General features: G+C 34.2%; 1 long non-coding RNA gene across 1 annotated transcript; it reads left to right on the top strand.

The window, feature by feature from the left end:
- The first annotated feature begins 10,908 nt into the window (after nucleotides 1–10,908).
- On the top strand, nucleotides 10,909–13,466 carry LOC143070568 (uncharacterized). Its single transcript, XR_012976582.1, has 3 exons — nucleotides 10,909–11,153; nucleotides 12,158–12,369; nucleotides 13,123–13,466. It is a non-coding gene; the product is annotated as an uncharacterized LOC143070568 (long non-coding RNA).
- Nucleotides 13,467–15,013: the final 1,547 nt, after the last annotated feature.

The raw sequence follows: 15,013 nt of genomic DNA, 5'->3' as shown, positions 1-15,013 counted from the left end.
TGAATTTATCTGAGTCGCAGTCCTTGTTTCTGTGGTAGTAAACATAAAATCGATTCGCACTGCCAATAATCGGTGATTTCTAAAATTAAATGAACCTGGATACAGTGATGCAAATAATTCTTTATAACAACTTTCAAAGAAACAATGTATAAACTACAGCATGTACAGTGCAATTCGTTCTTATGTTGTACATGTATGTAAACGTATAAGCTATATTTGCCTTTTCATGGAAACGAAAGTATAGAGATTACAGACGATATAAAGAATTTATGAACGCTTTTATTTTCTTTTTAGGTTTTCTTTTTAGGCAGCAACCATTTGATTTTCGGGGGGGGGGGGGGGCTATGGTTTTTTTTTCTGGACAAATTTTTTTCGCGACAAGTCGAAAACAATTTTTTTCTTTTAATTTTAGCATTACATATAGTGGCAGCTGAGGGTGAAACAAACAATTTTTTTTTCTCAGAATCAAAAACAAATTATTTTTTTCTCCAAAAACTGGAAACAAACTTTTTTTTCCAAAAAAAAACCATAGCCCCCCCCCCCCCCCCAGAAAATCAAATGGTTGCTGCCTTAGTCACTGACAATTACCAATAAATCAAACATTGAACATTCCTGTCCCATTGAAGAACTCTCTCGTATCTGATGTGGTTACTTCCCCCAAACTTAGAGAAACAGCAAATTTCAGATTTTCCTTAATGATAGTTTGAAATCGTTCTTGTTTCAAAACTATTTTCGACTTCATGAAAACTGGCTCTGCCGCGCTGAGATCAGGCGAATAAACTGGCATAAAAATCAGTGTTACACCCATCGGCGCGAAGAAATTTGCAAGAGTTACCTCTGCCCGGTTCCTGTGTAGAGGTGAATTATCAACGATTATCGTATCCCCAGGAGAAATAACGGAGATTCCATTTTCCGTATTGGCATGCGATGCTTCTCCCATAAATTGTAAGTATGTGTTTGTATCGGATGTTCCGTCTACAAAGTTATGATACATTCTCCCATTTAGTCCGACGATCAAATTCAAGGTGACATTAGGATTCGGATGGTATCTTTCCACCTCCACACATCTTGTTCCAACTTCCGAATGGCCTCTAGTTCGATTAGCAACTGTGACCACATAACCCGATTCATCCATAAAAAGAATCCTATTTGCATCTAAAGTTTGTATATGATCGATGAAAGCTTGTGTGTAACGTAAATTTGCAGCAGTAAATCTCTCTGCCTTAGGCCGAGACACCTTTTTGAACGTCATATGCAGATCTTTTTTAATTACTCTGCAGATTGTCATTCGGGAAACATTATTATTGGGCACAACAGAGTTGTGAAGAAGTTTTTCTCTCAATTCCGACAAACTAATAGTTGGTTTTTCCATCTTCTTTGCAAGAATGTATTCTTTATCAGGATTTGATAATTTCGGTTGCAGTCCTTTGTGCGGTTTACACTTCATTTCTTTATCTATACAGAACTGTTTCCACATTTTTCTCACGAAAAAGTCCGTCACCTTTAATTCCTCCGACACTTTTGAAAATGTACCCCTTGGTATTGTTTGGTTATCCGAATTACCACCATATTCTAAACATTTGTCAATAGTCAGTGTTCGAAAGTCATCTGATAATTTAAACCCTTGTTTAAATCTCCTTCCGTATTTGTTTTGTCTCTCCATGGCAAGGCGCAAATGTAAAAAGTAAACTATCAAATAAAGAATTAATGACCAAATCAATAAGGCGCTAAAAAATCTGTGTCCGGAATGAACCATTTATTTCGTTTAGGGGGAGAAAACAATACTTAAAAAACGACCGGACAAAGCTTAACCAAAAAAATAGTAATAGCAATCGTCTAATGCATGGAAGTTGCCTTAGAGCATCAGGATTTTTTGCAAACAAATATCTTAAAAGGTTTTCAATTGTAGGACCTTGTCCGACGGCATTGTTTTAAACTCAACTTTGTTTGGCGATGCACATTCTGAATCAATGTGTGTTTGCATGTTTTGTAAGCAATATTTGTAATTCTTATTTAATAATTGGGTAAGATAAAATCAAATCACGTCGATCTGGACGGCAAATTTGATGATCAAAATACATGTACATGTTCCAGGAAAGGACATGATTCGAAAAGAATTGATGTCGGCCCCAAAATTGAACTGATTAAGAGAAAACCGAAACTGTGCTGATTCAATACTCAAATGTTACTTTATAAAGATCAATATAAGTTTGTTGATAAAATTTGCTAAGTTCGCTAAAATGGAGCTGTCAAATTTACATATTTTCCATGAGTTTTGTAAATTCACAGAATTCAAAACACAACAAAGAAACAATGTCTTAACCAGCAAAGACTATTTTTCTGTTGAGTAATATATTTTCTTTGATTTGACTCTCATATGGCGATTTTGAGGCACTTTGTAAATACCACAAAAATATGGGACCAAAATGTGGCCTTACCGAATCTACTCATTTGAAGATTTATTAAAGAAATCGCATCTAATAGTTTTAATGTTTGTGATTTGATAATTTTGTACTCGGATACATAAAATAAAAAAAAAAATAACATATTAAGACAATTAAAAATTTCATAAATTCACAAATTTATTAAAGACTCTACAGTGGCCTGTGCTGTTGTGATTTTCTTAAAAGTCCTTCAACATCAAATTCAAATAAAAACTTTCTGCCAACCAAGATAGTCGCAACGTCCGAACTTTGTTTAACATAGGACCATGTGGGTTTTTCATTAAAAAAATCTTTTTATCTGGAAATTTTTAATAAATTAGAACTAATCTCAGGTGTAATGATCATTTGGTAGGTGCTAATAAGAATTGTATTCGACGACCTTGCACACCCAACTGGACGGCCACTACTGTCGAATCCTAGCTTAACATACATGTAGATACCTTTTGAAATTCGTTAAAAAATTTTATTGTCTAGATTTATTTTCTTAATTGAAACAAAACTTTTGTGGAATGACTATAGGATGGGTACCTCTGATTTTGTATCCGGTGATCCCGCCCACCAATAAGGATTGCCGCCATGTCCGAACTTTGATTCATATATAGGACCCTATGGGAAATTACTAATAACCTAAGGGGGGGGGGGGCTTGGTATTTTCCTAAAAAATATATGAAGCAAGATTTCCACCATGTAACTCAAAAAAACTAATGTTATATTTTGAAGAAAAAAAATTATTTGCCGCGCAGTTAAAAGAGTACAAAAATTTTCGCGCGCTACTCTCAAAAAAATATTCTCTTTCGACAACAAATCAAGCCCCTCCCCCCTTAACCCTTTTCAATTAAATGGTCAATCTCTGGTTAAGAATTGAACATAACCGAAGGACGATGACAACCATTCGACTTTCTCACAAGGGCCGGGTATATTTTCTCCTATCTTGAACTGGATTAAAAAGAAATGGATGAAGTCTCAAACTATAATAGTCAACAGAGGCCTACAAGAAGGACCTCCCTATACCTTTTAAATCCCATGTTTTTTCTTATTCTGGACACAAATTGACAAAAAAACTTTATGTAACAGTTTTTTTTTCCTTGGAGGGGATGGGATTGGTTACCACTATTTTCATGTGACCTGTACAATACTGCTACCATCAACCTCCAGTACTTATGTGGAAATTTATACCCCGAGTATAAGAAAATTGATTTCAGTCGGGGAAACGTCTGATCAAAATTCTAAACAGCCAACAGAAAATCTAATTGTATCTTGCATCGCCAAAAGATATCCATATTTGATTTTTTTTCTCTATCAATTCAATTCATTTAAATAAACACCCCCACGTCTATATAATGGACTGTTCTACTGACTTCAAAGGGGCTAGACACCGCTAACTTAACATCTGTTCACTTTAAGTTACGACACGATGGATACCGTGAGAACGCCAAAACGCTTGTCCATTGAGGATTTTTTGTCTTCCGTAAATACTGATCTCCTTCAGTATGTTCCAGATTTAAGGAGGCTTGGATTCACAACTTCATACTACATGAAGTTTTTTCAAGAAAAGGATATTAATGAATTTGCGTCAACTGTTCCCGAGGCACACAAGAGAAATCTACTAAATATGGCAGCAAAGCAGAGAACTCCAAACTCTCACCTCGGACTAGACTGTGACATTTTCAAAGACCGAGAGACGGTGAAGACAAAGAAGGCATTATTCGCGCCAGTGAATGATAACAGCCTATATGGCCTTGGTCAATATGCCGTGGATACCAAATGTGAAGACGAAAACACTTTCGTTTACAAAACCCCACTTCAGGAAGAAATGGCTACTTTAGAAGACGAAACTCGTGTTAAACAAGTTGAATTAGAGAGTGCCACGGAATTTCTGGAATCACTTACTGCAAAATTTAGTAACCCTCTTATTAATGGGGACAGGAGCCGACAGCAATGCGGATTGTGTCACATGCGTAGTGGACATACTAAAAGAAATTGTCCTCAGGGACCGTGTGTATCGGCAATGCAGTGCAACGACATAGATAAGCATCCACAAGAGAAGATACAAGTAAACGACGCTGTCGAAAGTAAAAGACAGATAGAAAAGGATCTCAGCAAATTTCAGACCGATTTAAAGGCTAAACAGCTGCTAGAGAAGCAAGTGTCGTCATCTTTTATAAGTGTCATCACACCACATTTAGTCAATTCCAACCCTGATGATTACACTTTCAGAAGTAATAGAGAAAACGGAAGACTCTTGAAGTCTCAAAAGATAAATTGTCACAGCTACATCCTTGAGCAACATTACAAAGGGAAAATTCCGTTGGATCTGGAAAGGGAGCGAAAAAATTTCCCCCAAATCATCGAAGAATACTTTAATAAGTTCAAGAGACTAGGAAAAAAAGACGTTCGACAAAATGACCCAGTTAGGAAAAGACTTCAGGAAAATCCAACGTTTAATGTAAAGTTTCCGAAGTTTGGTGACGAATGCTACAATTCAGCTAATACACGACAGGCGCCTACATCTCACACTTTTCCCAATCCGGAAAATCCTGATCCAAGTAATGGTAGAACACCTGATAATTGTAACCCTCCTACTGGTTTTTATAACCCACCACATACTCCAAATGACACAAACTTTGCTTACATGTATGGCTACCAGGCTCAGGGTTCTCAAAATTCGACTGTGCCCAATTCAAACTTTGAGGAAAGAAGTTGTGGAAATCAGAACAATGTTTGGCCTGAAGAAAAGGTTTATTATCATCTTTGAATTACCTAACGTGCCGTGGAAAAATAATGATCGTCGAAGGATTTTTTATTTGATTTTTTGATTTTTTAATGTGTATTAATTCACCGGGAGTGACCGGTGACATATTCTGCAAGAGTTTAAAGAATAATTTGAAAATTAATATGTGATTTTATTTTTTTTGAAAATTGATCACTTTTGTTTAGGAAGAATATATTGTTAAATGGCTGTTTATTTCTTCTTGAACATGAAAGAGAAAAAATATGGGGTAAATGTCAGATCACACTCTGACCACGAGAAAAAAAATCAAATCTTAAAGTCTCCACAAAACCTTCAACAAGGTTGGAATTCCAATCCTTGTGAAAAGCTCTAAATCGTCTGAAATAAATAAACGTGTATGCCTAAAATTTACCTGCTCTTACCTGCTGTACATGTAACAAAACATTCAACTCAAAACAACGAAGACAAACCTATAACCACAATTCCTGACTTGGGACAGGCACAGGAGTTGAACTAGTTTAGTGGTATGCCAACCCTCTCCAACAAGTGGTCAAAGGAAACATCAATAAAAACAAAAGCAGTAACAGACGAATTACAAAAATCACACAGAAATTCACCCAATCTGATTTTTGGTAAAGAAATATGGGTTAACAGCTATTTGTCATTTCTAACTGAATATTCGTTTAAATACATGGATGGTTAGACTGCACGCAATTATATATCACAAAAGTAAATACACCAAATACACCTAAAAACATTACCCAGTAGGAAAACCTTTTCAATTATCTTGATTCGAGCGTCACTGACGAGTCTTAAATAAAAAAAAAACGCGAGTCTTGCATACTAAATTTAGGTCTTGTACTTTTATGACTTATATTTAGCATTGCAAACTGACATCAGATTTTCATTGGCAAGAATAGGAACAAGAACGAAAATTGGGATTGGCTGGGGGGAAGCTGTACATGTGGGGTAGACCAAACTTTACATTCGTAAAGTCAAAGCTATATCGTTAGAACGAAACATTTTCATTGCTTAAAAACAGGTGTCAGGGGATCGCACTCCCATGTCTTTGATGTAGGAAGTTTTGGCTACAAACAAAACATGTATTTCATTAAACAAGTGCAGTCCTCTCAATAATAGTATACAGTTTGGTATTTTCATGCACAGAAATTTTGAAGATATGAATACTTGTTAAATGTTTGGAATAATTCATGGCATTGTATACCGAGTACTATTAATTCATTTTAGACGCGGTATTTCTAATGAAAAATGTACTCTATAGCTGACAAAGAAGTGTGAACATTTTGCATTTATACTTCCACGGCCCACCGTGCTTGTGTAAATGAAACAACTGATTAAATAGGAACCAAATTTTGAAAGAATCTTGATCGTTTCCAGCGAGTTCTTGCAAATGTTTGGTCGCCACGCTGAAATAAAATTTTGCAAAAGTCCTTTTTTAAGCCACTTGCCAAATCTCGACATATCTGCTGAAATTACACTTGATTAGTCTCCTTCAAACGTTGAATCCGGCGACTTCGATCCTCAACCAAGACGATTGCCATTAGGCAGCTTAGTTTAACATCTGACCTTCTTTTCTGAAAAAAAGGCACTATCCAAGACCAAATATGTTGTCAAAAATTCTTACTTTTGAAATCCAGAATGTACACATATAAAAAGTAAGATGTGGTATTATTGCCAATGAGACAACTATCCACAAAAGACCAAAATGACACAAACATTAACAACTATAGGTAACCGTACGGCCTTCAACAATGAGCAAAGCCCATACCGCATAGTCCGCTATAAAAGGCCCCGATAAGACAATGTAAAACAATTCAAACGAGAAAGCTTACGTATGCTTTTCTTAAAACCTGAGTTAATTCTGACTTCGTATCATTATTACCAGAGACCCTTTATCAAGAAATAAAGCTGGGATTATCTTTTTGTTGGTAAAGTGGAATTTTAATGTCCCGGATTGTCAGGTCTCGAAATTTAGGACGTGAAAAAGCCCGCCGTAACTTTGGTTTTTAAATCGTTTTTTTCATGTAGAACGGTGTGAATTATTCAGCTTGAAGCAAGAAAACTCTTCGATCAAACGAAGGAATCTCTGGTGTTAATTTACCAATTTTTTGTCGAAATACACATATACATTTCCTCTTAACCGCGTTAATTGAACAACTTAGTGCTAACACACATCTGCTAAGGCACGAAACATTTGATTTTCAGGAGAGGAAAAGGGGGGGGATATATAGTTATATATCTCAGGATATTTTAATAACCGCTTCACTGGTCAGATTTGTATGCCCACGTCTTTAGGCGATGTGACATTAAGATTTACCCTTGTCTTTACGTCCGGTCTATACATTTTTTGTCAAATATATATCGGCTTGTGTATGTCGGATTCGTTTGATATTTGGTCTGAAGCTTTATCAAGGTGAAAAGTACCGTGTCTCCCGTTTTCAGGTATGTCATTTGTCTAATTCCTGTTTGGCGGGGGCATCTGTGTCTCATAGACACATTTTCTATTAAAGTTTATACAGGAAAATTTTGTTGACAATTTTTTTTTCATATGACAAAATATTGAGGCAGCAGATTTTTTAAGTCAAAATCAGGGTCAGAATATTGTTTTCTCAAGACTACCAGGCCCGTTCCTCCATGAAACTTAAATGGTCCGTGGCAAAAATAAAAAATTCCCACATGTTCAACTTCAAAATTTGACCAGATTCTATTCTTAACTGTCGGATTATATACTAGGATAACATAGAAAATGTCCTGTATGGGACGATTCTGTACTCATACTTCACGCGTAGTTAGGTAAAGATTTTATTGAGGTCGCACTAACTGTTTCTACAGCTAAGATCAGTTACATGTAACGTGATCTTGCCGATTCGCACGACGAAGCCATTGTTTATGACAGAACACACATTTTAGATTATGTATTTTTGTTTCCGTCAGTTCGAAAGTATTTGATCATATCAACTCCTTTGTATTTCATAATATGTTTCATGAAAAAAACATATGCTCGATTGAATAATGATTTCCTCGTAACAAATGATAGATCCCGTATTTGCTCCTTTCCCGTTAAAATGAAAATGCCAATGACAGAGGTTGATTATAAGAAATGTTACTGTGTTAAAAAAACTTCGACTTAAACAATGAAAACTTACACGTTGGACATGAAATATTTTGTCGATGAAGAAAATTGAATTCTCTAATTTTTGTGCTATTTTCACATTTCCTGACTGGTGTGAGAAAAATATTTCTCCTCACTAGTGAAAAATCTGTTCTCGGCAAATGATTAGTCGAAATTTGATTATGACGTCAAAATGTTTTGTTTTCTTCTCAATTTTCCTATTGTGACGTCATGAAAAAAGGCGATCTTGCCTGATGACGTCGCATATAAAGAGCACAATTTTCTGAAAATCTTTGAAAAAGAACGATAAAAAAGCATTAGAGAAACAGATTCCGACACTATAACTCGTGTATTACGATATTTCTCCACTCTCGACAGTTAAATTTTATTATTTAAAGGGCTCGGCAAGCCTCGCGCTTTAAATAATAGAATTTAACTGTCTCGAGTGGAGAAATATCGTAATACACTTGTTGCAGTGTAAGAATCTATATTTATGTCACTTCTGAAATAAGTTTGTCGATAACGTAATTTATTCTGACGGTAAAGAAACCCGAATTCGATCACTTCTCTGTAGTATCGAGAAGAACATTTTTATTGATTTGTTCATCATTTTTGTTGAGTGTGTGATAAACAGCAAAAGTAGGCGAGACACTGGGTTCCGCGGAACCCTTGCAAATTTTATAATAAATACCTATTTGTACAAGAATACTTTCTTTATAGAAGTATAAATCTGCTGGTTATAGATTGTTTTTATAACTTTCATTATTGTGACGACGCGCTATGAAATTCAGATTAATTTATAAATGAAGTTGTATATAAATTTTTGGTCATAAACACAGATCTTTTAAACAGTTCGACGAGTGCGTCAATGTTACAGTAGTCTGTTTACTGTAAGTTACTAAGCGTGGTCCGATTCATCTGTCATTTATGGAAACTAATTCACCACTTTCTGAGACATTCATTTTTATTTCACCATCGGACATGGAGCTACATTTGTTACTAAAGGAAAACTCTCAAATTAAAGAAATTTGATATGATATACTGAAACTTTCTTATAATCAATTAAACGACTGCTTTTCTTAGATATGTGATTTTTCATGGTCAAACTTTTTCATTGTTAACGGACATTTTGAGATTTTCTATTGTAAAACCATGGTGTTTCTTAAAGAAATCAACATTCAAAATTTAGAACTTCACGAACATGTACAGGAAGCTGAACTATTGCACATCTATGTACTACTTAAAATTGTACTTCGATCTGTGGCGTCCTTAAAATGTTCTGACCGTCCTAAGATTTAATGTACGGAAATCTTTCGGTAAATTAAATTCAAATCCGAATTGAATGTTTCTGACAGACAAAAAGAGAAACCAGAATCTCTTGATGACCAAACGTAGGTACACGTTGGGGCGATTTAGAGCTTTTCAGAAGGAGTGAGATTCCATCCTTGTTGAAAGCCTTGTGGAGACCTCTAGATTTTTAAATTCCCTCCGTTTTCCTCATGGATGGAGTGTGGTCTCTGTAAATTACCGCATATCTTTTCATTTTCTATTTACCGAATGTTCCATGTGAAAATTTCCTTTGGATCATATCTGTTAAACATGTTAAACTGAATGTACAAAACAGGCTCAAGAAAAGGCGAAATTTCTTTTTCACACCCAAACTAGAAATCCATTTTTTTTTCTAATAGAGCACCTTACATTATCGTCAATGAGTTCAGGCATGTGAAAAATTATATAATCATACACAAGAAAGAAACTCTGAACAGGCTTTCAGTAATAATTTTTAACTATTTAATATTAAGTAAATATGAAAAAAAAAATATCAACAAAATTTTCCCGTCTATACTGTACTAGAAAAAAAACTTGACATGTGAAACGAAAAGACATATTCTAACAGAAGTACAAATACCAGTCCTCCCTTTTGTGTATACATATGAGAAAACATTTCAAAGTTATTGATTGAATTCAAATCCATCACACATACGGTGTATAATAAAGGACTATATTCCTATCAAACACCTTTTTAATTGTTTACCAGTATATTTCTTATAGTTTTGGGTAAAATTGTAAAGGAAATAATACTATCAGACGTCCTTCCATAATTTTTTTTTTCTGGTCTGACTTTGAAGAAATGACTACTTTTCGCCCAATCCAAATGGTGCATGGACATATTTTGTTTCATATTATTAGAATTATTTTCAATATTTTCGGTATTAAATTTGATTATCGACACACGAAAGTTTGTCAGCATTGTCAATCTCTTTAACGTTAAAGTACTTATAGCAGTAGGACAACCGGAAGCGCCTGAGTAAGGATTTCGGCGCTCAGTGATACGGTTCACTAGACGACGTTGTCAACACGTAATGGCGGCCATTATTTGACGTTGGATTTGGCATTCCATGCTGAAAAGTTACATTTATGACATTCTTGGATGCTTAAACTTTATGCTAAACAACACAAAAGGTAAAGGTTTATTCCAGATATTTCAGTTAATTATTATCAAATAAGTCGGATCCAAAGAAATGATTTAAACGGCAAAAATAAAATGTAAAATTATATCAAACATGAAAATTGAAATCCAATATATCGTCATTTCCTTTCCATATACTAGTATTGAATCAATTTTTTACTGGTGAAATACATTCGGATTTCGGTCTAAGGTATCCGCACTTGTCTCCAGAAATATTATACCCACACAAGTTGTCAACATCCGTTTTTAACTGGTCAAGGTGTTCTTCACGATCTCCATGGAAAATATTCACGCTTTCACTTTTTGCTCAGATAATAGAACATTGTTAACCTCTAACTGCAAATACTGACCAAAATGAATCTAATTCGAAAGCACGTATGTTCACGTTTCATGCCGATTGCAAGTTCTCTAAAAAGGGGGGTAATTTCAAGGCCCCAAAAATTGCAAAATATAGGCTACTGAGGCTACACGAATTTTGATGAACGTCTCGGTTATAACTCAAAAGTGGACCCACTTTTACTGTTGGCTATTTTATACCTGGTATAATATTTCATTTGGAAAAAAAAATATGTGTGTCCCTGATTTCATACATGTCATATATGTACATCAAAATGAGGGGGGATAGGAGGGGTCCTGATCCCGAAATCCTAGGCTTAAAAACACTAAATCCTGAGGTCCCGAAATTAAATAAAGTAAATCCCGGCATCCCGAAATCCAAAAAAAAAGAATTCCCGGATCCCGAAAGGGTCAATCCCGAAATCCCGAGCTTAAAAACAGCCGACCTCGGAGTCCCGATAAAGGTCCTATCCCCCCTCCAAAATGTAATATTCATAAGAATTTAATCTTTCATATTAAACATAAAATACAAAAGGAAAGCGATTACAGGCACAGGCTCCTCTTTCCCATATACAATATGCATCCTCTCAATCCATATCTCATATTTTAAAAGAAATTTACACATTGAAATTAACCACTGAATCACCCACCCATTTCAGATCTTACACATGCATTAAAATGTATCTCATGACCAGGAATTATTACAAATATTTATGTACACTTTCTTTGTCTGAAACTTTTATGTATTGAGCAGAAATGCTAGAGGCATAATCATTTATAACACATAATAGATATATAAAATTGAGAATGAAAATGGGTAATGTGTCAAAGAAACAGCAACCCAACCAAAGAGCAGACAACAGTCGACAGCCACCAATGGGTCTTCATTGGAGCAAGAAAATATTTTATTTTCTTTATAATTTATTTGGCAAATTTGTATTCATGTGTTGATACATGTAATAACAATGCAAAATTAATTTTGCTTTGAAAAATTTAGTATAATAGATTTAGTAATTATATGTACATTTGCTTTATGTTCACAGGATGGAGAAAGATGTTCACTATGAACCAAAAATTCAAAACAGAGGACTTTTATGTATCAACAAAAACACTTGCAGAACATGCACATATATGATAAACATACAGCAAGAAAACAGTAATCAAATGGAATGTCAAAGAAGAGTAATTTTGAAAGCAAAATTATTTTGTTTAAAATAGAAAACAATATGACTAGAATATATTAACATGATTAAGGGTAAGTAATCCAAATGTGTCTGTTCAGTGTAACACCAGTGGGTTATTTACAATGCACTATGATTTCAATCCCACAAATATGAAACAAAACATGATAGACATTATGAATTAACACTATTTTGATAAGAAAATAGACTGAAAATATTTTACATTTAACAGTCAGACAAGAAAATTGCCAATGGAATAAATTTGTAATGCAAGTTAAAATTTATAGTTTATAGGTCCAAGAATCATACACAGACTTTAAGGCCAAATGGTGTACTTTTAATAGTTTAAAGATTTTATACTACATGATGTGTCATCTATGCTGTATAATTTCAAGATAGTTTCATTTGGATTTAAAACCTAATTTCAAGAATGAAGAGTACAGTAATTTAAAATTCATTTATATTTAGATTAAAAACAATATAAGGGAATTAACTCTTACATGATGTGCATAATATCCGTGAGAATGTCAGAAGTTTTTATAATAAACTTGACCATTTTTTTTCAAAAAATAAAGAACTGAAGAAGGCCAATGGCCGAAACGTCTTGAAAAATTGGTTTATTTATACAATTATATATAGTATGTTCCCTATTGGAATTTTGAAAACAAGCATTTTTTTCAAATAAGAGAATGACTTAAGCAGACCATATTTGGGTCATCGATGCCCATAACAATGAAATATATTATATTAAAATTATCATTCATCATTACTTTTTAATTGAATCAACAAACTTAATTTAATAACAAAATATTTTTTTCAATTTTCAGTACACTGTCAGAAGAATAATTTTACTGGAGGATGAAAATTTTGATACCTTGAATCAGCAATGTATATGAAATTTGTTATGAGAGATATATTCATGTACAGAATGGTAACCAAGGTGGTTCAAGTGTTTATTAGCAGACATTTTTGTTGAACTTATGCAGGATTGAATAAATGAAACTTAAGCTGACTATGGGCTCAATGTGTAGTAAAAAGAGGATTTTGAAATATGCAAGATTCATCAACATTAAAATGTGCACAAGTGAAATGTGACTTTATGTCACCATATTTAGTAAAACAATTCAGATTATTGACTCCGTTATTTTCATTAAAAAAAGTTCCAAACTAATATTATATCACTGTTGTATAATTAATAAGATTCCTCGTTTTTGTCGAGCCTGCGACTTTTGTTGCAGAAAGCTCTACAAAGGGATAGTGATCCGGCCGCTATGGAAGCGGCGTTAGCTAACTACTAAAAAGCTTTATATTTAAGAAGGTGAAGACCTGGATGCTTCATCTTGGTAAATAGATGCCTCATGTTAAGAAGTTTCTGTCAGTGACATGTCCAATGTCCTTGACCTCATTTTCATGGTTCAGTGACTTCTTGAAAAAAAAGTTAAGATTTTTTGTAATGTTAAATTCTCTCTCATTATAAGTAATAGGATAACTATATTTGGTATGTCATCCCTTGCAAGGTCCTCATGCCCATCAGACAGTTTTCACTTGACCTCGACCTCATTTCATGGATCAGTGAACAATGTTAAGTTTTGGTGGTCAAGTCCATATCTCAGATACTATAAGCAATAGGTCTAGGATATTTGGTATATGGAAGGACTGTAAGGTATACATGTCAAACTTACAGGTGTCATCTGACCTTGACCTTGTTTTCATGGTTCAGTGGTTATAGTTAAGTTTTTGTCTGTTTTTCTTAATATACTGTATGCAATAGGTCTACTTTATTTGGTGTATTGAATGATTGTAAGGTGTACATGTCTAGCTGGCAGGTGTCATCTCACCTTGACCTCATTTTCATGGTTCAGTGGTAAAAGTTAAGTTTTTGAGTTTTGGTCTTTTTTCTAATACTATATGCAATTGGTCAACTATATTTGGTGTATGGAAATATTTTATGATCTATGTCAGTCACACAGGTTTTATTTGAACTTGACCTCATTTTCACAGTTCATTGCTCAATGTTAAGTTTTTGTTTTGGTCTGTTTTCTTAAACTATGAGCAATAGGTCAACTATTGTTGTATGGAAGATTTGCTTGCTGTACATGACTGCCTGGAACAGTTCATCTGACCTTGACCTCATTTTCATGGTTCATTGGTCAATGTTTACTTGGTTAATGTTAAATTTGTGTGACAGTTGTAATAAAGCTTTATATTTTGGACTATCAACATAATATCAATGATTAGTAAAGAAGGCGAGACATTTCAGCGTGTGCACTCTTGTATTGTATACTTCTGAAAAATGAATATATCATCCCTCTGGACTCTTCCCTTTTATTTTGCATGTGTGTAATTTAAAGAAAGCTCACTTTTACCTTTTACCATTCCAGAATTATTTGACTTTTTTCATGGTAAATTAGACTTTTACCTTTTACCCATATGTTGTAAAACTCAATTTTGCTATGATATTTTTTCAAGAATTGAATCACAAGGATGAATTTGATCAAATAAGCTCACTTTTGGATATTTATCACATATCACATACTTAAATAATCTATTAAATTGAAAATGGAAATGGGCAAGGTTTTAAAGAGACAACCCAACCAAAGAGCAGATAACATGTCTGACAGAGCAGAACCAATAGTGTGCTTAGATTGATTTCCTTCACTTTTGCCCTATTATTGAGATTTAGTGAAATAATTTAATTATTTTATCCCTATCAATTTA

This window comes from Mytilus galloprovincialis, chromosome 4 (assembly GCF_965363235.1).
Source record: "Mytilus galloprovincialis chromosome 4, xbMytGall1.hap1.1, whole genome shotgun sequence".
Taxonomy (NCBI): Eukaryota; Metazoa; Mollusca; class Bivalvia; order Mytilida; family Mytilidae; genus Mytilus; species Mytilus galloprovincialis.
The sequence above is the reverse complement of the archived record's forward strand: the minus strand, read 5'-3'. Positions and strand labels throughout refer to the sequence as shown.